Here is a 26,305-nt window from a genome sequence, read left to right on the forward strand (position 1 = left end):
ACTAACTCAGTCTGTGTTCTAACAGAATTTGGACGCAGTCTATGTTTAAAGAATACTCACTCAGACTGTGTTCTAACGGAATACTCACTCAGCCTGTGTTCCAGCAGAATGTGGACGAAAATTTTGTTCAAAATTACTCACTCAGACTGTGCTCTAACAGAATATGGACTAAGTCTGTCTTTAAAAAATACTCACTCAGACTGTGTTCTAACGGAATACTCAGTCAGCCTCTCTTTTAACAGAATGTGGACTCAGATTTTGTTCAAAAAATACTCACTCAGTCTGTGTTCTATATACTATGGACTCACTTTATTTTTAAATAATACCCACTCAGCCTGTGTTCTAACATAATACCCACTCAGCCAGTGTTTTAAGTGAATATGGATTCAGATTATTTTCAAAGAATATTCACTCAGCCTGTGTTCGAACAAAATATCGACTCAGTTTACTTTTATATATTACCCACTCAAGCTGCGTTTTAACAGAATGTTGACTCAGATTGTCATCTAAAATTACTAACTCAGTCTGTTTTCTAACAGAATATGGACTCAGTCTATGTTTAAAGAATATTCACTCAGCCTGTGTTCTAACAGAATACTCACTCAGCGAGAGTTCTAACAGAATATGGGTTCAGATTATTTTAAAATAATACTCATTCAGCCTGTGTTCTAAGAGAATACTCACCCAGCCCGTGTTCTAACAGAATACTCACTCAACCTGTGTTCTAAGGGAATGTGGACTCAGATTTTGTTAAAAGAATACTCAGCCTGAGTTCTAACAGAATATGGAATCAGTTTATTTTTAAATAATAACCACTCAGCCTGTGTTCTAACAGAACACTCACTCAGCCTGAGTTCTAACAGAATACTCACTCAGCCTGTGCTCTAACAGAATATGGACTAAGTCTATTTTTAAAGAATGCACACTGAGCCTGTGTTCTAACATAATATTCAGCCTCTGTTCTACCAGAATACTCACTCAGCCTGTGTTCTAACAGTATACTCACTCAGCCTGTGTTCTGATATAATATGGACTCAGTCTATGTTTAAAGAATACTCACTCAGCCTGTTTTCTAACAGAATACTCATAAGCCAGTGTCCTAACGGAATGTGGACTCAGTTTTGTTAAAAGAATACTCACTCAGCCTGTGTTCTTACAGAATATGGACTCAGTTTATTTTTAAATAATACGCACTCAGCCTGTGTTCTAACAGAATACTCACTCAGCCTGGGTTTTAACAAAATACTAATTCAGCAAGTGTTCTAACAGGATATTGACTCAGATTATTTTCAAAGAATACTCATTCAGCCAGTGTTATACCAGAATATGCATTCAGATTATTTTCAAAGAATACTCACACAGCCAGTGTTCTACCAGAATATGGATTCAGACTATTTTCAAAGAATACTAACTCAGCCTGTGTTCTAACAGAATGTGGATTCAGATCAAAAATTACTAACTCAGTCTGTGTCCTAACGGAATTTGGACGCAGTCTATGTTTAAAGAATACTCACTCAGTTCAGTGTTCTAACAGAACACGCACTTAGCCTGTGTTCTAACAGAATACTAAATCAGCCTGTGTTCTAACAGAATGTGGACTCAGATTTAGTTCAAAAAATACTCACTCAGTCTGTGTTCTAAATAATACGGACTCAGTTTATTTTTAAATAATACGCACTCAGCCTGTGTTCTAACAGAATACTCACTCAGCCTGGGTTTTAACAAAATACTAATTCAGCAAGTGTTCTAACAGGATATTGACTCAGATTATTTTCAAAGAATACTCATTCAGCCAGTGTTATACCAGAATATGCATTCAGATTATTTTCAAAGAATACTCACTCAGCCAGTGTTCTACCAGAATATGGATTCAGACTATTTTCAAAGAATACTAACTCAGCCTGTGTTCTAACAGAATGTGGATTCAGATCAAAAATTACTAACTCAGTCTGTGTCCTAACGGAATTTGGACGCAGTCTATGTTTAAAGAATACTCACTCAGTTCAGTGTTCTAACAGAACACGCACTTAGCCTGTGTTCTAACAGAATACTAAATCAGCCTGTGTTCTAACAGAATGTGGACTCAGATTTAGTTCAAAAAATACTCACTCAGCCTGTGTTCTAAATAATATGGACTCAGTTTCTTTTTAAATAATACGCACTCAGCCTGTGTTCTAACAAAATACTCACCGAGCCTGGGTTTTAACAAAATACTAACTCAGCAAGTGTTCTAACAAGATATTGACTCAGATTATTTTCAAAGCATACTCACTCAGCCAGTGTTATACCAAAATATGGAGTCAGATTATTATCAAAGAATACTAACTCAGCCTGTGTTCTAACAGAATATGGATTCAGATCAAAAATTACTAACTCAGTCTGTGTCCTAACGGAATTTGGACGCAGTCTATGTTTAAAGAATACTCACTCAGTTCAGTGTTCTAACAGAACACGCACTTAGCCTGTGTTCTAACAGAATACTAAATCAGCCTGTGTTCTAACAGAATGTGGACTCAGATTTAGTTCAAAAAATACTCACTCAGTCTGTGTTCTAAATAATACGGACTCAGTTTATTTTTAAATAATACGCACTCAGCCTGTGTTCTAACAAAATACTCACCGAGCCTGGGTTTTAACAAAATACTAACTCAGCAAGTGTTCTAACAAGATATTGACTCAGATTATTTTCAAAGCATACTCACTCAGCCAGTGTTATACCAGAATATGGAGTCAGATTATTATCAAAGAATACTAACTCAGCCTGTGTTCTAACAGAATATGGATTCACATCAAAAATTACTAACTCAGTCTGTGTTCTAACAGAATTTGGACGCAGTCTATGTTTAAAGAATACTCACTCAGACTGTGTTCTAACGGAATACTCACTCAGCCTGTGTTCTAACAGAATGTGGACTAAGATTTTGTTCAAAAATTACTCACACAGACTGTGCTCTAACAGAATATGGACTAAGTCTGTCTTTAAAGAATACTCACTCAGACTGTGTTCTAACGGAATACTCACTCAGCCTCTGTTCTAACAGAATGTGGACTCAGATTTTGTTCAAAAAATACTCACTCAGTCTGTGTTCTAAATACTATGGACTCACTTTATTTTTAAATAATACCCACTCAGCCTGTGTTCTAACATAATACCCACTCAGCCAGTGTTTTAAGTGAATATGGATTCAGATTATTTTCAAAGAATATTCACTCAGCCTGTGTTCGAACAAAATATGGACTCAGTTTACTTTTATATATTACCCACTCAAGCTGCGTTTTAACAGAATGTTGACTCAGATTCTCATCTAAAATTACTAACTCAGTCTGTTTTCTAACAGAATATGGACTCAGTCTATGTTTAAAGAATATTCACTCAGCCTGTGTTCTAACAGAATACTCACTCAGCGAGAGTTCTAACAGAATATGGGTTCAGATTATTTTAAAATAATACTCATTCAGCCTGTGTTCTAAGAGAATACTCACCCAGCCCGTGTTCTAACAGAATACTCACTCAACCTGTGTTCTAAGGGAATGTGGACTCAGATTTTGTTAAAAGAATACTCAGCCTGAGTTCTAACAGAATATGGAATCAGTTTATTTTTAAATAATAACCACTCAGCCTGTGTTCTAACAGAACACTCACTCAGCCTGAGTTCTAACAGAATACTCACTCAGCCTGTGCTCTAACAGAATATGGACTAAGTCTATTTTTAAAGAATGCACACTGAGCCTGTGTTCTAACATAATATTCAGCCTCTGTTCTACCAGAATACTCACTCAGCCTGTGTTCTAACAGTATACTCACTCAGCCTGTGTTCTGATATAATATGGACTCAGTCTATGTTTAAAGAATACTCACTCAGCCTGTTTTCTAACAGAATACTCATAAGCCAGTGTCCTAACGGAATGTGGACTCAGTTTTGTTAAAAGAATACTCACTCAGCCTGTGTTCTTACAGAATATGGACTCAGTTTATTTTTAAATAATACGCACTCAGCCTGTGTTCTAACAGAACACTCACTCAGCGAGAGTTCTACCAGAATATGGATTCAGACTATTTTCAAAGAATACTAACTCAGCCTGTGTTCTAACAGAATGTGGATTCAGATCAAAAATTACTAACTCAGTCTGTGTCCTAACGGAATTTGGACGCAGTCTATGTTTAAAGAATACTCACTCAGTTCAGTGTTCTAACAGAACACGCACTTAGCCTGTGTTCTAACAGAATACTAAATCAGCCTGTGTTCTAACAGAATGTGGACTCAGATTTAGTTCAAAAAATACTCACTCAGTCTGTGTTCTAAATAATACGGACTCAGTTTATTTTTAAATAATACGCACTCAGCCTGTGTTCTAACAAAATACTCACCGAGCCTGGGTTTTAACAAAATACTAACTCAGCAAGTGTTCTAACAAGATATTGACTCAGATTATTTTCAAAGCATACTCACTCAGCCAGTGTTATACCAGAATATGGAGTCAGATTATTATCAAAGAATACTAACTCAGCCTGTGTTCTAACAGAATATGGATTCACATCAAAAATTACTAACTCAGTCTGTGTTCTAACAGAATTTGGACGCAGTCTATGTTTAAAGAATACTCACTCAGACTGTGTTCTAACGGAATACTCACTCAGCCTGTGTTCTAACAGAATGTGGACTAAGATTTTGTTCAAAAATTACTCACTCAGACTGTGCTCTAACAGAATATGGACTAAGTCTGTCTTTAAAGAATACTCACTCAGACTGTGTTCTAACGGAATACTCACTCAGCCTCTGTTCTAACAGAATGTGGACTCAGATTTTGTTCAAAAAATACTCACTCAGTCTGTGTTCTAAATACTATGGACTCACTTTATTTTTAAATAATACCCACTCAGCCTGTGTTCTAACATAATACCCACTCAGCCAGTGTTTTAAGTGAATATGGATTCAGATTATTTTCAAAGAATATTCACTCAGCCTGTGTTCGAACAAAATATGGACTCAGTTTACTTTTATATATTACCCACTCAAGCTGCGTTTTAACAGAATGTTGACTCAGATTCTCATCTAAAATTACTAACTCAGTCTGTTTTCTAACAGAATATGGACTCAGTCTATGTTTAAAGAATATTCACTCAGCCTGTGTTCTAACAGAATACTCACTCAGCGAGAGTTCTAACAGAATATGGGTTCAGATTATTTTAAAATAATACTCATTCAGCCTGTGTTCTAAGAGAATACTCACCCAGCCCGTGTTCTAACAGAATACTCACTCAACCTGTGTTCTAAGGGAATGTGGACTCAGATTTTGTTAAAAGAATACTCAGCCTGAGTTCTAACAGAATATGGAATCAGTTTATTTTTAAATAATAACCACTCAGCCTGTGTTCTAACAGAACACTCACTCAGCCTGAGTTCTAACAGAATACTCACTCAGCCTGTGCTCTAACAGAATATGGACTAAGTCTATTTTTAAAGAATGCACACTGAGCCTGTGTTCTAACATAATATTCAGCCTCTGTTCTACCAGAATACTCACTCAGCCTGTGTTCTAACAGTATACTCACTCAGCCTGTGTTCTGATATAATATGGACTCAGTCTATGTTTAAAGAATACTCACTCAGCCTGTTTTCTAACAGAATACTCATAAGCCAGTGTCCTAACGGAATGTGGACTCAGTTTTGTTAAAAGAATACTCACTCAGCCTGTGTTCTTACAGAATATGGACTCAGTTTATTTTTAAATAATACGCACTCAGCCTGTGTTCTAACAAAATACTCACCGAGCCTGGGTTTTAACAAAATACTAACTCAGCAAGTGTTCTAACAAGATATTGACTCAGATTATTTTCAAAGCATACTCACTCAGCCAGTGTTATACCAAAATATGGAGTCAGATTATTATCAAAGAATACTAACTCAGCCTGTGTTCTAACAGAATATGGATTCAGATCAAAAATTACTAACTCAGTCTGTGTCCTAACGGAATTTGGACGCAGTCTATGTTTAAAGAATACTCACTCAGTTCAGTGTTCTAACAGAACACGCACTTAGCCTGTGTTCTAACAGAATACTAAATCAGCCTGTGTTCTAACAGAATGTGGACTCAGATTTAGTTCAAAAAATACTCACTCAGTCTGTGTTCTAAATAATACGGACTCAGTTTATTTTTAAATAATACGCACTCAGCCTGTGTTCTAACAAAATACTCACCGAGCCTGGGTTTTAACAAAATACTAACTCAGCAAGTGTTCTAACAAGATATTGACTCAGATTATTTTCAAAGCATACTCACTCAGCCAGTGTTATACCAGAATATGGAGTCAGATTATTATCAAAGAATACTAACTCAGCCTGTGTTCTAACAGAATATGGATTCACATCAAAAATTACTAACTCAGTCTGTGTTCTAACAGAATTTGGACGCAGTCTATGTTTAAAGAATACTCACTCAGACTGTGTTCTAACGGAATACTCACTCAGCCTGTGTTCTAACAGAATGTGGACTAAGATTTTGTTCAAAAATTACTCACACAGACTGTGCTCTAACAGAATATGGACTAAGTCTGTCTTTAAAGAATACTCACTCAGACTGTGTTCTAACGGAATACTCACTCAGCCTCTGTTCTAACAGAATGTGGACTCAGATTTTGTTCAAAAAATACTCACTCAGTCTGTGTTCTAAATACTATGGACTCACTTTATTTTTAAATAATACCCACTCAGCCTGTGTTCTAACATAATACCCACTCAGCCAGTGTTTTAAGTGAATATGGATTCAGATTATTTTCAAAGAATATTCACTCAGCCTGTGTTCGAACAAAATATGGACTCAGTTTACTTTTATATATTACCCACTCAAGCTGCGTTTTAACAGAATGTTGACTCAGATTCTCATCTAAAATTACTAACTCAGTCTGTTTTCTAACAGAATATGGACTCAGTCTATGTTTAAAGAATATTCACTCAGCCTGTGTTCTAACAGAATACTCACTCAGCGAGAGTTCTAACAGAATATGGGTTCAGATTATTTTAAAATAATACTCATTCAGCCTGTGTTCTAAGAGAATACTCACCCAGCCCGTGTTCTAACAGAATACTCACTCAACCTGTGTTCTAAGGGAATGTGGACTCAGATTTTGTTAAAAGAATACTCAGCCTGAGTTCTAACAGAATATGGAATCAGTTTATTTTTAAATAATAACCACTCAGCCTGTGTTCTAACAGAACACTCACTCAGCCTGAGTTCTAACAGAATACTCACTCAGCCTGTGCTCTAACAGAATATGGACTAAGTCTATTTTTAAAGAATGCACACTGAGCCTGTGTTCTAACATAATATTCAGCCTCTGTTCTACCAGAATACTCACTCAGCCTGTGTTCTAACAGTATACTCACTCAGCCTGTGTTCTGATATAATATGGACTCAGTCTATGTTTAAAGAATACTCACTCAGCCTGTTTTCTAACAGAATACTCATAAGCCAGTGTCCTAACGGAATGTGGACTCAGTTTTGTTAAAAGAATACTCACTCAGCCTGTGTTCTTACAGAATATGGACTCAGTTTATTTTTAAATAATACGCACTCAGCCTGTGTTCTAACAGAATACTCACTCAGCGAGAGTTCTACCAGAATATGGATTCAGACTATTTTCAAAGAATACTAACTCAGCCTGTGTTCTAACAGAATGTGGATTCAGATCAAAAATTACTAACTCAGTCTGTGTCCTAACGGAATTTGGACGCAGTCTATGTTTAAAGAATACTCACTCAGTTCAGTGTTCTAACAGAACACGCACTTAGCCTGTGTTCTAACAGAATACTAAATCAGCCTGTGTTCTAACAGAATGTGGACTCAGATTTAGTTCAAAAAATACTCACTCAGTCTGTGTTCTAAATAATACGGACTCAGTTTATTTTTAAATAATACGCACTCAGCCTGTGTTCTAACAAAATACGCACCGAGCCTGGGTTTTAACAAAATACTAACTCAGCAAGTGTTCTAACAAGATATTGACTCAGATTATTTTCAAAGCATACTCACTCAGCCAGTGTTATACCAAAATATGGAGTCAGATTATTATCAAAGAATACTAACTCAGCATGTGTTCTAACAGAATATGGATTCAGATAAAAAATTACTAACTCATTCTGTGTTCTAACAGAATTTGGACGCAGTCTATGTTTAAAGAATACTCACTCAGACTGTGTTCTAACGGAATACTCACTCAGCCTGTGTTCTAACAGAATGTGGACTAAGATTTTGTTCAAAAATTACTCACTCAGACTGTGCTCTAACAGAATATGGACTAAGTCTGTCTTTAAAGAATACTCACTCAGACTGTGTTCTAACGGAATACTCACTCAGCCTCTGTTCTAACAGAATGTGGACTCAGATTTTGTTCAAAAAATACTCACTCAGTCTGTCTTCTAAATACTATGGACTCACTTTATTTTTAAATAATACCCACTCAGCCTGTGTTCTAGCAGAATACTCACTCAGCCAGTGTTTTAAGAGAATATGGATTCAGATTATTTTCAAAGAATATTCACTCAGCCTGTGTTCGAACAAAATATGGACTCAGTTTACTTTTATATATTACCCACTCAAGCTGCGTTTTAACAGAATGTTGACTCAGATTCTCATCTAAAATTACTAACTCAGTCTGTTTTCTAACAGAATATGGACTCAGTCTATGTTTAAAGAATATTCACTCTGCCTGTGTTCTAACAGAATACTCACTCAGCGAGAGTTCTAACAGAATATGGGTTCAGATTATTTTAAAATAATACTCATTCAGCCTGTGTTCTAAGAGAATACTCACCCAGCCCGTGTTCTAACAGAATACTCACTCAACCTGTGTTCTAAGGGAATGTGGACTCAGATTTTGTTAAAAGAATACTCAGCCTGAGTTCTAACAGAATATGGAATCAGTTTATTTTTAAATAATAACCACTCAGCCTGTGTTCTAACAGAACACTCACTCAGCCTGTGTTCTAACAGAATACTCACTCAGCCTGTGCTCTAACAGAATATGGACTAAGTCTATTTTTAAAGAATGCACACTGAGCCTGTGTTCTAACATAATACTCAGCCTCTGTTCTAACAGAATACTCACTCAGCCTGTGTTCTAACAGTATACTCACTCAGCCTGGGTTCTGATATAATATGGACTCAGTCTATGTTTAAAGAATACTCACTCAGCCTGTTTTCTAACAGAATACTCATAAGCCAGTGTCCTAACGGAATGTGGACTCAGTTTTGTTAAAAGAATACTCACTCAGCCTGTGTTCTTACAGAATATGGACTCAGTTTATTTTTAAATAATACGCACTCAGCCTGTGTTCTAACAGAATACTCACTCAGCCTGGGTTTTAACAAAATACTAATTCAGCAAGTGTTCTAACAGGATATTGACTCAGATTATTTTCAAAGAATACTCATTCAGCCAGTGTTATACCAGAATATGCATTCAGATTATTTTCAAAGAATACTCACTCAGCCAGTGTTCTACCAGAATATGGATTCAGACTATTTTCAAAGAATACTAACTCAGCCTGTGTTCTAACAGAATGTGGATTCAGATCAAAAATTACTAACTCAGTCTGTGTCCTAACGGAATTTGGACGCAGTCTATGTTTAAAGAATACTCACTCAGTTCAGTGTTCTAACAGAACACGCACTTAGCCTGTGTTCTAACAGAATACTAAATCAGCCTGTGTTCTAACAGAATGTGGACTCAGATTTAGTTCAAAAAATACTCACTCAGTCTGTGTTCTAAATAATACGGACTCAGTTTATTTTTAAATAATACGCACTCAGCCTGTGTTCTAACAAAATACTCACCGAGCCTGGGTTTTAACAAAATACTAACTCAGCAAGTGTTCTAACAAGATATTGACTCAGATTATTTTCAAAGCATACTCACTCAGCCAGTGTTATACCAAAATATGGAGTCAGATTATTATCAAAGAATACTAACTCAGCCTGTGTTCTAACAGAATATGGATTCACATCAAAAATTACTAACTCAGTCTGTGTTCTAACAGAATTTGGACGCAGTCTATGTTTAAAGAATACTCACTCAGACTGTGTTCTAACGGAATACTCACTCAGCCTGTGTTCTAACAGAATGTGGACTAAGATTTTGTTCAAAAATTACTCACACAGACTGTGCTCTAACAGAATATGGACTAAGTCTGTCTTTAAAGAATACTCACTCAGACTGTGTTCTAACGGAATACTCACTCAGCCTCTGTTCTAACAGAATGTGGACTCAGATTTTGTTCAAAAAATACTCACTCAGTCTGTGTTCTAAATACTATGGACTCACTTTATTTTTAAATAATACCCACTCAGCCTGTGTTCTAACATAATACCCACTCAGCCAGTGTTTTAAGTGAATATGGATTCAGATTATTTTCAAAGAATATTCACTCAGCCTGTGTTCGAACAAAATATGGACTCAGTTTACTTTTATATATTACCCACTCAAGCTGCGTTTTAACAGAATGTTGACTCAGATTCTCATCTAAAATTACTAACTCAGTCTGTTTTCTAACAGAATATGGACTCAGTCTATGTTTAAAGAATATTCACTCAGCCTGTGTTCTAACAGAATACTCACTCAGCGAGAGTTCTAACAGAATATGGGTTCAGATTATTTTTAAATAATACGCACTCAGCCTGTGTTCTAACAGAATACTCACTCAGCCTGGGTTTTAACAAAATACTAATTCAGCAAGTGTTCTAACAGGATATTGACTCAGATTATTTTCAAAGAATACTCATTCAGCCAGTGTTATACCAGAATATGCATTCAGATTATTTTCAAAGAATACTCACTCAGCCAGTGTTCTACCAGAATATGGATTCAGACTATTTTCAAAGAATACTAACTCAGCCTGTGTTCTAACAGAATGTGGATTCAGATCAAAAATTACTAACTCAGTCTGTGTCCTAACGGAATTTGGACGCAGTCTATGTTTAAAGAATACTCACTCAGTTCAGTGTTCTAACAGAACACGCACTTAGCCTGTGTTCTAACAGAATACTAAATCAGCCTGTGTTCTAACAGAATGTGGACTCAGATTTAGTTCAAAAAATACTCACTCAGTCTGTGTTCTAAATAATACGGACTCAGTTTATTTTTAAATAATACGCACTCAGCCTGTGTTCTAACAAAATACTCACCGAGCCTGGGTTTTAACAAAATACTAACTCAGCAAGTGTTCTAACAAGATATTGACTCAGATTATTTTCAAAGCATACTCACTCAGCCAGTGTTATACCAAAATATGGAGTCAGATTATTATCAAAGAATACTAACTCAGCCTGTGTTCTAACAGAATATGGATTCACATCAAAAATTACTAACTCAGTCTGTGTTCTAACAGAATTTGGACGCAGTCTATGTTTAAAGAATACTCACTCAGACTGTGTTCTAACGGAATACTCACTCAGCCTGTGTTCTAACAGAATGTGGACTAAGATTTTGTTCAAAAATTACTCACACAGACTGTGCTCTAACAGAATATGGACTAAGTCTGTCTTTAAAGAATACTCACTCAGACTGTGTTCTAACGGAATACTCACTCAGCCTCTGTTCTAACAGAATGTGGACTCAGATTTTGTTCAAAAAATACTCACTCAGTCTGTGTTCTAAATACTATGGACTCACTTTATTTTTAAATAATACCCACTCAGCCTGTGTTCTAACATAATACCCACTCAGCCAGTGTTTTAAGTGAATATGGATTCAGATTATTTTCAAAGAATATTCACTCAGCCTGTGTTCGAACAAAATATGGACTCAGTTTACTTTTATATATTACCCACTCAAGCTGCGTTTTAACAGAATGTTGACTCAGATTCTCATCTAAAATTACTAACTCAGTCTGTTTTCTAACAGAATATGGACTCAGTCTATGTTTAAAGAATATTCACTCAGCCTGTGTTCTAACAGAATACTCACTCAGCGAGAGTTCTAACAGAATATGGGTTCAGATTATTTTAAAATAATACTCATTCAGCCTGTGTTCTAAGAGAATACTCACCCAGCCCGTGTTCTAACAGAATACTCACTCAACCTGTGTTCTAAGGGAATGTGGACTCAGATTTTGTTAAAAGAATACTCAGCCTGAGTTCTAACAGAATATGGAATCAGTTTATTTTTAAATAATAACCACTCAGCCTGTGTTCTAACAGAACACTCACTCAGCCTGAGTTCTAACAGAATACTCACTCAGCCTGTGCTCTAACAGAATATGGACTAAGTCTATTTTTAAAGAATGCACACTGAGCCTGTGTTCTAACATAATATTCAGCCTCTGTTCTACCAGAATACTCACTCAGCCTGTGTTCTAACAGTATACTCACTCAGCCTGTGTTCTGATATAATATGGACTCAGTCTATGTTTAAAGAATACTCACTCAGCCTGTTTTCTAACAGAATACTCATAAGCCAGTGTCCTAACGGAATGTGGACTCAGTTTTGTTAAAAGAATACTCACTCAGCCTGTGTTCTTACAGAATATGGACTCAGTTTATTTTTAAATAATACGCACTCAGCCTGTGTTCTAACAGAATACTCACTCAGCGAGAGTTCTACCAGAATATGGATTCAGACTATTTTCAAAGAATACTAACTCAGCCTGTGTTCTAACAGAATGTGGATTCAGATCAAAAATTACTAACTTAGTCTGTGTCCTAACGGAATTTGGACGCAGTCTATGTTTAAAGAATACTCACTCAGTTCAGTGTTCTAACAGAACACGCACTTAGCCTGTGTTCTAACAGAATACTAAATCAGCCTGTGTTCTAACAGAATGTGGACTCAGATTTAGTTCAAAAAATACTCACTCAGTCTGTGTTCTAAATAATACGGACTCAGTTTATTTTTAAATAATACGCACTCAGCCTGTGTTCTAACAAAATACGCACCGAGCCTGGGTTTTAACAAAATACTAACTCAGCAAGTGTTCTAACAAGATATTGACTCAGATTATTTTCAAAGCATACTCACTCAGCCAGTGTTATACCAAAATATGGAGTCAGATTATTATCAAAGAATACTAACTCAGCATGTGTTCTAACAGAATATGGATTCAGATAAAAAATTACTAACTCATTCTGTGTTCTAACAGAATTTGGACGCAGTCTATGTTTAAAGAATACTCACTCAGACTGTGTTCTAACGGAATACTCACTCAGCCTGTGTTCTAACAGAATGTGGACTAAGATTTTGTTCAAAAATTACTCACTCAGACTGTGCTCTAACAGAATATGGACTAAGTCTGTCTTTAAAGAATACTCACTCAGACTGTGTTCTAACGGAATACTCACTCAGCCTCTGTTCTAACAGAATGTGGACTCAGATTTTGTTCAAAAAATACTCACTCAGTCTGTCTTCTAAATACTATGGACTCACTTTATTTTTAAATAATACCCACTCAGCCTGTGTTCTAGCAGAATACTCACTCAGCCAGTGTTTTAAGAGAATATGGATTCAGATTATTTTCAAAGAATATTCACTCAGCCTGTGTTCGAACAAAATATGGACTCAGTTTACTTTTATATATTACCCACTCAAGCTGCGTTTTAACAGAATGTTGACTCAGATTCTCATCTAAAATTACTAACTCAGTCTGTTTTCTAACAGAATATGGACTCAGTCTATGTTTAAAGAATATTCACTCTGCCTGTGTTCTAACAGAATACTCACTCAGCGAGAGTTCTAACAGAATATGGGTTCAGATTATTTTAAAATAATACTCATTCAGCCTGTGTTCTAAGAGAATACTCACCCAGCCCGTGTTCTAACAGAATACTCACTCAACCTGTGTTCTAAGGGAATGTGGACTCAGATTTTGTTAAAAGAATACTCAGCCTGAGTTCTAACAGAATATGGAATCAGTTTATTTTTAAATAATAACCACTCAGCCTGTGTTCTAACAGAACACTCACTCAGCCTGTGTTCTAACAGAATACTCACTCAGCCTGTGCTCTAACAGAATATGGACTAAGTCTATTTTTAAAGAATGCACACTGAGCCTGTGTTCTAACATAATACTCAGCCTCTGTTCTAACAGAATACTCACTCAGCCTGTGTTCTAACAGTATACTCACTCAGCCTGGGTTCTGATATAATATGGACTCAGTCTATGTTTAAAGAATACTCACTCAGCCTGTTTTCTAACAGAATACTCATAAGCCAGTGTCCTAACGGAATGTGGACTCAGTTTTGTTAAAAGAATACTCACTCAGCCTGTGTTCTTACAGAATATGGACTCAGTTTATTTTTAAATAATACGCACTCAGCCTGTGTTCTAACAGAATACTCACTCAGCCTGGGTTTTAACAAAATACTAATTCAGCAAGTGTTCTAACAGGATATTGACTCAGATTATTTTCAAAGAATACTCATTCAGCCAGTGTTATACCAGAATATGCATTCAGATTATTTTCAAAGAATACTCACTCAGCCAGTGTTCTACCAGAATATGGATTCAGACTATTTTCAAAGAATACTAACTCAGCCTGTGTTCTAACAGAATGTGGATTCAGATCAAAAATTACTAACTCAGTCTGTGTCCTAACGGAATTTGGACGCAGTCTATGTTTAAAGAATACTCACTCAGTTCAGTGTTCTAACAGAACACGCACTTAGCCTGTGTTCTAACAGAATACTAAATCAGCCTGTGTTCTAACAGAATTTGGACTCAGATTTAGTTCAAAAAATACTCACTCAGTCTGTGTTCTAAATAATACGGACTCAGTTTATTTTTAAATAATACGCACTCAGCCTGTGTTCTAACAAAATACTCACCGAGCCTGGGTTTTAACAAAATACTAACTCAGCAAGTGTTCTAACAAGATATTGACTCAGATTATTTTCAAAGCATACTCACTCAGCCAGTGTTATACCAAAATATGGAGTCAGATTATTATCAAAGAATACTAACTCAGCCTGTGTTCTAACAGAATATGGATTCAGATCAAAAATTACTAACTCATTCTGTGTTCTAACAGAATTTGGACGCAGTCTATGTTTAAAGAATACTCACTCAGACTGTGTTCTAACGGAATACTCACTCAGCCTGTGTTCTAACAGAATGTGGACTAAGATTTTGTTCAAAAATTACTCACTCAGACTGTGCTCTAACAGAATATGGACTAAGTCTGTCTTTAAAGAATACTCACTCAGACTGTGTTCTAACGGAATACTCACTCAGCCTCTGTTCTAACAGAATGTGGACTCAGATTTTGTTCAAAAAATACTCACTCAGTCTGTCTTCTAAATACTATGGACTCACTTTATTTTTAAATAATACCCACTCAGCCTGTGTTCTAGCAGAATACTCACTCAGCCAGTGTTTTAAGAGAATATGGATTCAGATTATTTTCAAAGAATATTCACTCAGCCTGTGTTCGAACAAAATATGGACTCAGTTTACTTTTATATATTACCCACTCAAGCTGCGTTTTAACAGAATGTTGACTCAGATTCTCATCTAAAATTACTAACTCAGTCTGTTTTCTAACAGAATATGGACTCAGTCTATGTTTAAAGAATATTCACTCTGCCTGTGTTCTAACAGAATACTCACTCAGCGAGAGTTCTAACAGAATATGGGTTCAGATTATTTTAAAATAATACTCATTCAGCCTGTGTTCTAAGAGAATACTCACCCAGCCCGTGTTCTAACAGAATACTCACTCAACCTGTGTTCTAAGGGAATGTGGACTCAGATTTTGTTAAAAGAATACTCAGCCTGAGTTCTAACAGAATATGGAATCAGTTTATTTTTAAATAATAACCACTCAGCCTGTGTTCTAACAGAACACTCACTCAGCCTGTGTTCTAACAGAATACTCACTCAGCCTGTGCTCTAACAGAATATGGACTAAGTCTATTTTTAAAGAATGCACACTGAGCCTGTGTTCTAACATAATACTCAGCCTCTGTTCTAACAGAATACTCACTCAGCCTGTGTTCTAACAGTATACTCACTCAGCCTGGGTTCTGATATAATATGGACTCAGTCTATGTTTAAAGAATACTCACTCCGCCTGTTTTCTAACAGAATACTCATAAGCCAGTGTCCTAACGGAATGTGGACTCAGTTTTGTTAAAAGAATACTCACTCAGCCTGTGTTCTTACAGAATATGGACTCAGTTTATTTTTAAATAATACGCACTCAGCCTGTGTTCTAACAGAATACTCACTCAGCCTGGGTTTTAACAAAATACTAATTCAGCAAGTGTTCTAACAGGATATTGACTCAGATTATTTTCAAAGAATACTCATTCAGCCAGTGTTATACCAGAATATGCATTCAGATTATTTTCAAAGAATACTCACTCAGCCAGTGTTCTACCAGAATATGGATTCAGACTATTTTCAAAGAATACTAACTCAGCCTGTGTTCTAACAGAATGTGGATTCAGATCAAAAATTACTAACTCAGTCTGTGTCCTAACGGAATTTGGACGCAGTCTATGTTTAAAGAATACTCACTCAGTTCAGTGTTCTAACAGAACACGCACTTAGCCTGTGTTCTAACAGAATACTAAATCAGCCTGTGTTCTAACAGAATGTGGACTCAGATTTTGTTCAAAAAATACTCACTCAGTCTGTGTTCTAAATAATACGGACTCAGTTTATTTTTAAATAATACGCACTCAGCCTGTGTTCTAACAAAATACTCACCGAGCCTGGGTTTTAACAAAATACTAACTCAGCAAGTGTTCTAACAAGATATTGACTCAGATTATTTTCAAAGCATACTCACTCAGCCAGTGTTATACCAAAATATGGAGTCAGATTATTATCAAAGAATACTAACTCAGCCTGTGTTCTAACAGAATATGGATTCAGATCAAAAATTACTAACTCATTCTGTGTTCTAACAGAATTTGGACGCAGTCTATGTTTAAAGAATACTCACTCAGACTGTGTTCTAACGGAATACTCACTCAGCCTCTGTTCTAACAGAATGTGGACTAAGATTTTGTTCAAAAAATACTCACTCAGTCTGTGTTCTAAATACTATGGACTCACTTTATTTTTAAATAATACCCACTCAGCCTGTGTTCTAGCAGAATACTCACTCAGCCAGTGTTTTAAGAGAATATGGATTCAGATTATTTTCAAAGAATATTCACTCAGCCTGTGTTCGAACAAAATATGGACTCAGTTTACTTTTATATATTACCCACTCAAGCTGCGTTTTAACAGAATGTTGACTCAGATTCTCATCTAAAATTACTAACTCAGTCTGTTTTCTAACAGAATATGGACTCAGTCTATGTTTAAAGAATATTCACTCTGCCTGTGTTCTAACAGAATACTCACTCAGCGAGAGTTCTAACAGAATATGGGTTCAGATTATTTTAAAATAATACTCATTCAGCCTGTGTTCTAAGAGAATACTCACCCAGCCCGTGTTCTAACAGAATACTCACTCAACCTGTGTTCTAAGGGAATGTGGACTCAGATTTTGTTAAAAGAATACTCAGCCTGAGTTCTAACAGAATATGGAATCAGTTTATTTTTAAATAATAACCACTCAGCCTGTGTTCTAACAGAACACTCACTCAGCCTGTGTTCTAACAGAATACTCACTCAGCCTGTGCTCTAACAGAATATGGACTAAGTCTATTTTTAAAGAATGCACACTGAGCCTGTGTTCTAACATAATACTCAGCCTCTGTTCTAACAGAATACTCACTCAGCCTGTGTTCTAACAGTATACTCACTCAGCCTGGGTTCTGATATAATATGGACTCAGTCTATGTTTAAAGAATACTCACTCCGCCTGTTTTCTAACAGAATACTCATAAGCCAGTGTCCTAACGGAATGTGGACTCAGTTTTGTTAAAAGAATACTCACTCAGCCTGTGTTCTTACAGAATATGGACTCAGTTTATTTTTAAATAATACGCACTCAGCCTGTGTTCTAACAGAATACTCACTCAGCCTGGGTTTTAACAAAATACTAATTCAGCAAGTGTTCTAACAGGATATTGACTCAGATTATTTTCAAAGAATACTCATTCAGCCAGTGTTATACCAGAATATGCATTCAGATTATTTTCAAAGAATACTCACTCAGCCAGTGTTCTACCAGAATATGGATTCAGACTATTTTCAAAGAATACTAACTCAGCCTGTGTTCTAACAGAATGTGGATTCAGATCAAAAATTACTAACTCAGTCTGTGTCCTAACGGAATTTGGACGCAGTCTATGTTTAAAGAATACTCACTCAGTTCAGTGTTCTAACAGAACACGCACTTAGCCTGTGTTCTAACAGAATACTAAATCAGCCTGTGTTCTAACAGAATGTGGACTCAGATTTAGTTCAAAAAATACTCACTCAGTCTGTGTTCTAAATAATACGGACTCAGTTTCTTTTTAAATAATACGCACTCAGCCTGTGTTCTAACAAAATACTCACCGAGCCTGGGTTTTAACAAAATACTAACTCAGCAAGTGATCTAACAAGATATTGACTCAGATTATTTTCAAAGCATACTCACTCAGCCAGTGTTATACCAGAATATGGAGTCAGATTATTATCAAAGAATACTAACTCAGCCTGTGTTCTAACAGAATATGGATTCAGATCAAAAATTACTAACTCAGTCTGTGTTCTAACAGAATTTGGACGCAGTCTATGTTTAAAGAATACTCACTCAGACTGTGTTCTAACGGAATACTCACTCAGCCTGTGTTCTAACAGAATGTGGACTAAGATTTTGTTCAAAAATTACTCACTCAGACTGTGCTCTAACAGAATATGGACTAAGTCTGTCTTTAAAGAATACTCACTCAGACTGTGTTCTAACGGAATACTCACTCAGCCTCTGTTCTAACAGAATGTGGACTCAGATTTTGTTCAAAAAATACTCACTCAGTCTGTGTTCTAAATACTATGGACTCACTTTATTTTTAAATAATACCCACTCAGCCTGTGTTCTAACATAATACCCACTCAGCCAGTGTTTTAAGTGAATATGGATTCAGATTATTTTCAAAGAATATTCACTCAGCCTGTGTTCGAACAAAATATGGACTCAGTTTACTTTTATATATTACCCACTCAAGCTGCGTTTTAACAGAATGTTGACTCAGATTGTCATCTAAAATTACTAACTCAGTCTGTTTTCTAACAGAATATGGACTCAGTCTATGTTTAAAGAATATTCACTCAGCCTGTGTTCTAACAGAATACTCACTCAGCGAGAGTTCTAACAGAATATGGGTTCAGATTATTTTAAAATAATACTCATTCAGCCTGTGTTCTAAGAGAATACTCACCCAGCCCGTGTTCTAACAGAATACTCACTCAACCTGTGTTCTAAGGGAATGTGTACTCAGATTTTGTTAAAAGAATACTCAGCCTGAGTTCTAACAGAATATGGAATCAGTTTATTTTTAAATAATAACCACTCAGCCTGTGTTCTAACAGAACACTCACTCAGCCTGAGTTCTAACAGAATACTCACTCAGCCTGTGCTCTAACAGAATATGGACTAAGTCTATTTTTAAAGAATGCACACTGAGCCTGTGTTCTAACATAATATTAAGCCTCTGTTCTACCAGAATACTCACTCAGCCTGTGTTCTAACAGTATACTCACTCAGCCTGTGTTCTGATATAATATGGACTCAGTCTATGTTTAAAGAATACTCACTCAGCCTGTTTTCTAACAGAATACTCATAAGCCAGTGTCCTAACGGAATGTGGACTCAGTTTTGTTAAAAGAATACTCACTCAGCCTGTGTTCTTACAGAATATGGACTCAGTTTATTTTTAAATAATACGCACTCAGCCTGTGTTCTAACAGAATACTCACTCAGCCTGGGTTTTAACAAAATACTAATTCAGCAAGTGTTCTAACAGGATTTTGACTCAGATTATTTTCAAAGAATACTCATTCAGCCAGTGTTATACCAGAATATGCATTCAGATTATTTTCAAAGAATACTCACTCAGCCAGTGTTCTACCAGAATATGGATTCAGACTATTTTCAAAGAATACTAACTCAGCCTGTGTTCTAACAGAATGTGGATTCAGATCAAAAATTACTAACTCAGTCTGTGTCCTAACGGAATTTGGACGCAGTCTATGTTTAAAGAATACTCACTCAGTTCAGTGTTCTAACAGAACACGCACTTAGCCTGTGTTCTAACAGAATACTAAATCAGCCTGTGTTCTAACAGAATGTGGACTCAGATTTAGTTCAAAAAATACTCACTCAGTCTGTGTTCTAAATAATACGGACTCAGTTTATTTTTAAATAATACGCACTCAGCCTGTGTTCTAACAAAATACTCACCGAGCCTGGGTTTTAACAAAATACTAACTCAGCAAGTGTTCTAACAAGATATTGACTCAGATTATTTTCAAAGCATACTCACTCAGCCAGTGTTATACCAAAATATGGAGTCAGATTATTATCAAAGAATACTAACTCAGCCTGTGTTCTAACAGAATATGGATTCAGATCAAAAATTACTAACTCATTCTGTGTTCTAACAGAATTTGGACGCCGTCTATGTTTAAAGAATACTCACTCAGACTGTGTTCTAACGGAATACTCACTCAGCCTGTGTTCTAACAGAATGTGGACTAAGATTTTGTTCAAAAATTACTCACTCAGACTGTGCTCTAACAGAATATGGACTAAGTCTGTCTTTAAAGAATACTCACTCAGACTGTGTTCTAACGGAATACTCACTCAGCCTCTGTTCTAACAGAATGTGGACTCAGATTTTGTTCAAAAAATACTCACTCAGTCTGTCTTCTAAATACTATGGACTCACTTTATTTTTAAATAATACCCACTCAGCCTGTGTTCTAGCAGAATACTCACTCAGCCAGTGTTTTAAGAGAATATGGATTCAGATTATTTTCAAAGAATATTCACTCAGCCTGTGTTCGAACAAAATATGGACTCAGTTTACTTTTATATATTACCCACTCAAGCTGCGTTTTAACAGAATGTTGACTCAGATTCTCATCTAAAATTACTAACTCAGTCTGTTTTCTAACAGAATATGGACTCAGTCTATGTTTAAAGAATATTCACTCTGCCTGTGTTCTAACAGAATACTCACTCAGCGAGAGTTCTAACAGAATATGGGTTCAGATTATTTTAAAATAATACTCATTCAGCCTGTGTTCTAAGAGAATACTCACCCAGCCCGTGTTCTAACAGAATACTCACTCAACCTGTGTTCTAAGGGAATGTGGACTCAGATTTTGTTAAAAGAATACTCAGCCTGAGTTCTAACAGAATATGGAATCAGTTTATTTTTAAATAATAACCACTCAGCCTGTGTTCTAACAGAACACTCACTCAGCCTGTGTTCTAACAGAATACTCACTCAGCCTGTGCTCTAACAGAATATGGACTAAGTCTATTTTTAAAGAATGCACACTGAGCCTGTGTTCTAACATAATACTCAGCCTCTGTTCTACCAGAATACTCACTCAGCCTGTGTTCTAACAGTATACTCACTCAACCTGGGTTCTGATATAATATGGACTCAGTCTATGTTTAAAGAATACTCACTCCGCCTGTTTTCTAACAGAATACTCATAAGCCAGTGTCCTAACGGAATGTGGACTCAGTTTTGTTAAAAGAATACTCACTCAGCCTGTGTTCTTACAGAATATGGACTCAGTTTATTTTTAAATAATACGCACTCAGCCTGTGTTCTAACAGAATACTCACTCAGCCTGGGTTTTAACAAAATACTAATTCAGCAAGTGTTCTAACAGGATATTGACTCAGATTATTTTCAAAGAATACTCATTCAGCCAGTGTTATACCAGAATATGCATTCAGATTATTTTCAAAGAATACTCACTCAGCCAGTGTTCTACCAGAATATGGATTCAGACTATTTTCAAAGAATACTAACTCAGCCTGTGTTCTAACAGAATGTGGATTCAGATCAAAAATTACTAACTCAGTCTGTGTCCTAACGGAATTTGGACGCAGTCTATGTTTAAAGAATACTCACTCAGTTCAGTGTTCTAACACAACACTCACTTAGCCTGTGTTCTAACAGAATACTAAATCAGCCTGTGTTCTAACAGAATGTGGACTCAGATTTTGTTCAAAAAATACTCACTCAGAATGTGTTCTAAATAATACGGACTCAGTTTAGTTTTAAATAATACGCACTCAGCCTGTGTTCTAACAAAATACTCACCGAGCCTGGGTTTTAACAAAATACTAACTCAGCAAGTGTTCTAACAAGATATTGACTAAGATTATTTTCAAAGCATACTCACTCAGCCAGTGTTCTACCAGAATATGGAGTCAGATTATTTTCAAAGAATACTAACTCAGCCTGTGTTCTAACAGAATATGGATTCAGATCAAAAATTACTAACTCAGTCTGTGTTCTAACAGAATTTGGACACAGTCTATTTTTAAAGAATACTCACTCAGACTGTGTTCTAACGGAATACTCACTCAGCCTGTGTTCTAACAGAATGTGGACTAAGATTTTGTTCAAAAATTACTCACTCAGACTGTGCTCTAACAGAATATGGACTAAGTCTGTCTTTAAAGAATACTCACTCAGACTGTGTTCTAACGGAATACTCACTCAGCCTCTGTTCTAACAGAATGTGGACTCAGATTTTGTTCAAAAAATACTCACTCAGTCTTTGTTCTAAATACTATGGACTCACTTTATTTTTAAATAATACCCACTCAGCCTGTGTTCTAGCAGAATACTCACTCAGCCAGTGTTTTAAGAGAATATGGATTCAGATTATTTTCAAAGAATATTCACTCAGCCTGTGTTCGAACAAAATATGGACTCAGTTTACTTTTATATATTACCCACTCAAGCTGCGTTTTAACAGAATGTTGACTCAGATTGTCATCTAAAATTACTAACTCAGTCTGTTTTCTAACAGAATATGGACTCAGTCTATGTTTAAAGAATACTCACTCAGCCTGTGTTCTAACAGAATACTCACTCAGCGAGAGTTCTAACAGAATATGGATTCAGATTATTTTAAAATAATACTCATTCAGCCTGTGTTCTAAGAGAATACTCAACCAACCCCGTGTTCTAACAGAATACTCACTCAACCTGTGTTCTAAGGGAATGTGGACTCAGATTTTGTTAAAAGAATACTCAGCCTGAGTTCTAACAGAATATGGAATCAGTTTATTTTTAAATAATAACCACTCAGCCTGTGTTCTAACAGAACACTCACTCAGCCTGTGTTCTAACAGAATACTCACTCAGCCTGTGCTCTAACAGAATATGGACTAAGTCTATTTTTAAAGAATGCACACTGAGCCTGTGTTCTAACATAATACTCAGCCTCTGTTCTACCAGAATACTCACTCAGCCTGTGTTCTAACAGTATACTCACTCAGCCTGGGTTCTGATATAATATGGACTCAGTCTATGTTTAAAGAATACTCACTCAGCCTGTTTTCTAACAGAATACTCATAAGCCAGTGTCCTAACGGAATGTGGACTCAGTTTTGTTAAAAGAATACTCACTCAGCCTGTGTTCTTACAGAATATGGACTCAGTTTATTTTTAAATAATACGCACTCAGCCTGTGTTCTAACAAAATACTCACCGAGCCTGGGTTTTAACAAAATACTAACTCAGCAAGTGTTCTAACAAGATATTGACTCAGATTATTTTCAAAGCATACTCACTCAGCCAGTGTTATACCAAAATATGGAGTCAGATTATTATCAAAGAATACTAACTCAGCCTGTGTTCTAACAGAATATGGATTCAGATCAAAAATTACTAACTCATTCTGTGTTCTAACAGAATTTGGACGCAGTCTATGTTTAAAGAATACTCACTCAGACTGTGTTCTAACGGAATACTCACTCAGCCTGTGTTCTAACAGAATGTGGACTAAGATTTTGTTCAAAAATTACTCACTCAGACTGTGCTCTAACAGAATATGGACTAAGTCTGTCTTTAAAGAATACTCACTCAGACTGTGTTCTAACGGAATACTCACTCAGCCTCTGTTCTAACAGAATGTGGACTCAGATTTTGTTCAAAAAATACTCACTCAGTCTGTCTTCTAAATACTATGGACTCACTTTATTTTTAAATAATACCCACTCAGCCTGTGTTCTAGCAGAATACTCACTCAGCCAGTGTTTTAAGAGAATATGGATTCAGATTATTTTCAAAGAATATTCACTCAGCCTGTGTTCGAACAAAATATGGACTCAGTTTACTTTTATATATTACCCACTCAAGCTGCGTTTTAACAGAATGTTGACTCAGATTCTCATCTAAAATTACTAACTCAGTCTGTTTTCTAACAGAATATGGACTCAGTCTATGTTTAAAGAATATTCACTCTGCCTGTGTTCTAACAGAATACTCACTCAGCGAGAGTTCTAACAGAATATGGGTTCAGATTATTTTAAAATAATACTCATTCAGCCTGTGTTCTAAGAGAATACTCACCCAGCCCGTGTTCTAACAGAATACTCACTCAACCTGTGTTCTAAGGGAATGTGGACTCAGATTTTGTTAAAAGAATACTCAGCCTGAGTTCTAACAGAATATGGAATCAGTTTATTTTTAAATAATAACCACTCAGCCTGTGTTCTAACAGAACACTCACTCAGCCTGTGTTCTAACAGAATACTCACTCAGCCTGTGCTCTAACAGAATATGGACTAAGTCTATTTTTAAAGAATGCACACTGAGCCTGTGTTCTAACATAATACTCAGCCTCTGTTCTACCAGAATACTCACTCAGCCTGTGTTCTAACAGTATACTCACTCAACCTGGGTTCTGATATAATATGGACTCAGTCTATGTTTAAAGAATACTCACTCCGCCTGTTTTCTAACAGAATACTCATAAGCCAGTGTCCTAACGGAATGTGGACTCAGTTTTGTTAAAAGAATACTCACTCAGCCTGTGTTCTTACAGAATATGGACTCAGTTTATTTTTAAATAATACGCACTCAGCCTGTGTTCTAACAGAATACTCACTCAGCCTGGGTTTTAACAAAATACTAATTCAGCAAGTGTTCTAACAGGATATTGACTCAGATTATTTTCAAAGAATACTCATTCAGCCAGTGTTATACCAGAATATGCATTCAGATTATTTTCAAAGAATACTCACTCAGCCAGTGTTCTACCAGAATATGGATTCAGACTATTTTCAAAGAATACTAACTCAGCCTGTGTTCTAACAGAATGTGGATTCAGATCAAAAATTACTAACTCAGTCTGTGTCCTAACGGAATTTGGACGCAGTCTATGTTTAAAGAATACTCACTCAGTTCAGTGTTCTAACACAACACTCACTTAGCCTGTGTTCTAACAGAATACTAAATCAGCCTGTGTTCTAACAGAATGTGGACTCAGATTTTGTTCAAAAAATACTCACTCAGAATGTGTTCTAAATAATACGGACTCAGTTTAGTTTTAAATAATACGCACTCAGCCTGTGTTCTAACAAAATACTCACCGAGCCTGGGTTTTAACAAAATACTAACTCAGCAAGTGTTCTAACAAGATATTGACTAAGATTATTTTCAAAGCATACTCACTCAGCCAGTGTTCTACCAGAATATGGAGTCAGATTATTTTCAAAGAATACTAACTCAGCCTGTGTTCTAACAGAATATGGATTCAGATCAAAAATTACTAACTCAGTCTGTGTTCTAACAGAATTTGGACACAGTCTATTTTTAAAGAATACTCACTCAGACTGTGTTCTAACGGAATACTCACTCAGCCTGTGTTCTAACAGAATGTGGACTAAGATTTTGTTCAAAAATTACTCACTCAGACTGTGCTCTAACAGAATATGGACTAAGTCTGTCTTTAAAGAATACTCACTCAGACTGTGTTCTAACGGAATACTCACTCAGCCTCTGTTCTAACAGAATGTGGACTCAGATTTTGTTCAAAAAATACTCACTCAGTCTTTGTTCTAAATACTATGGACTCACTTTATTTTTAAATAATACCCACTCAGCCTGTGTTCTAGCAGAATACTCACTCAGCCAGTGTTTTAAGAGAATATGGATTCAGATTATTTTCAAAGAATATTCACTCAGCCTGTGTTCGAACAAAATATGGACTCAGTTTACTTTTATATATTACCCACTCAAGCTGCGTTTTAACAGAATGTTGACTCAGATTGTCATCTAAAATTACTAACTCAGTCTGTTTTCTAACAGAATATGGACTCAGTCTATGTTTAAAGAATACTCACTCAGCCTGTGTTCTAACAGAATACTCACTCAGCGAGAGTTCTAACA

The sequence above is a fragment of the Furipterus horrens genome, unplaced genomic scaffold, assembly GCF_987537825.1.
Source record: "Furipterus horrens unplaced genomic scaffold, mFurHor1.1.pri manual_scaffold_22, whole genome shotgun sequence".
NCBI lineage: Eukaryota > Metazoa > Chordata > Mammalia > Chiroptera > Furipteridae > Furipterus > Furipterus horrens.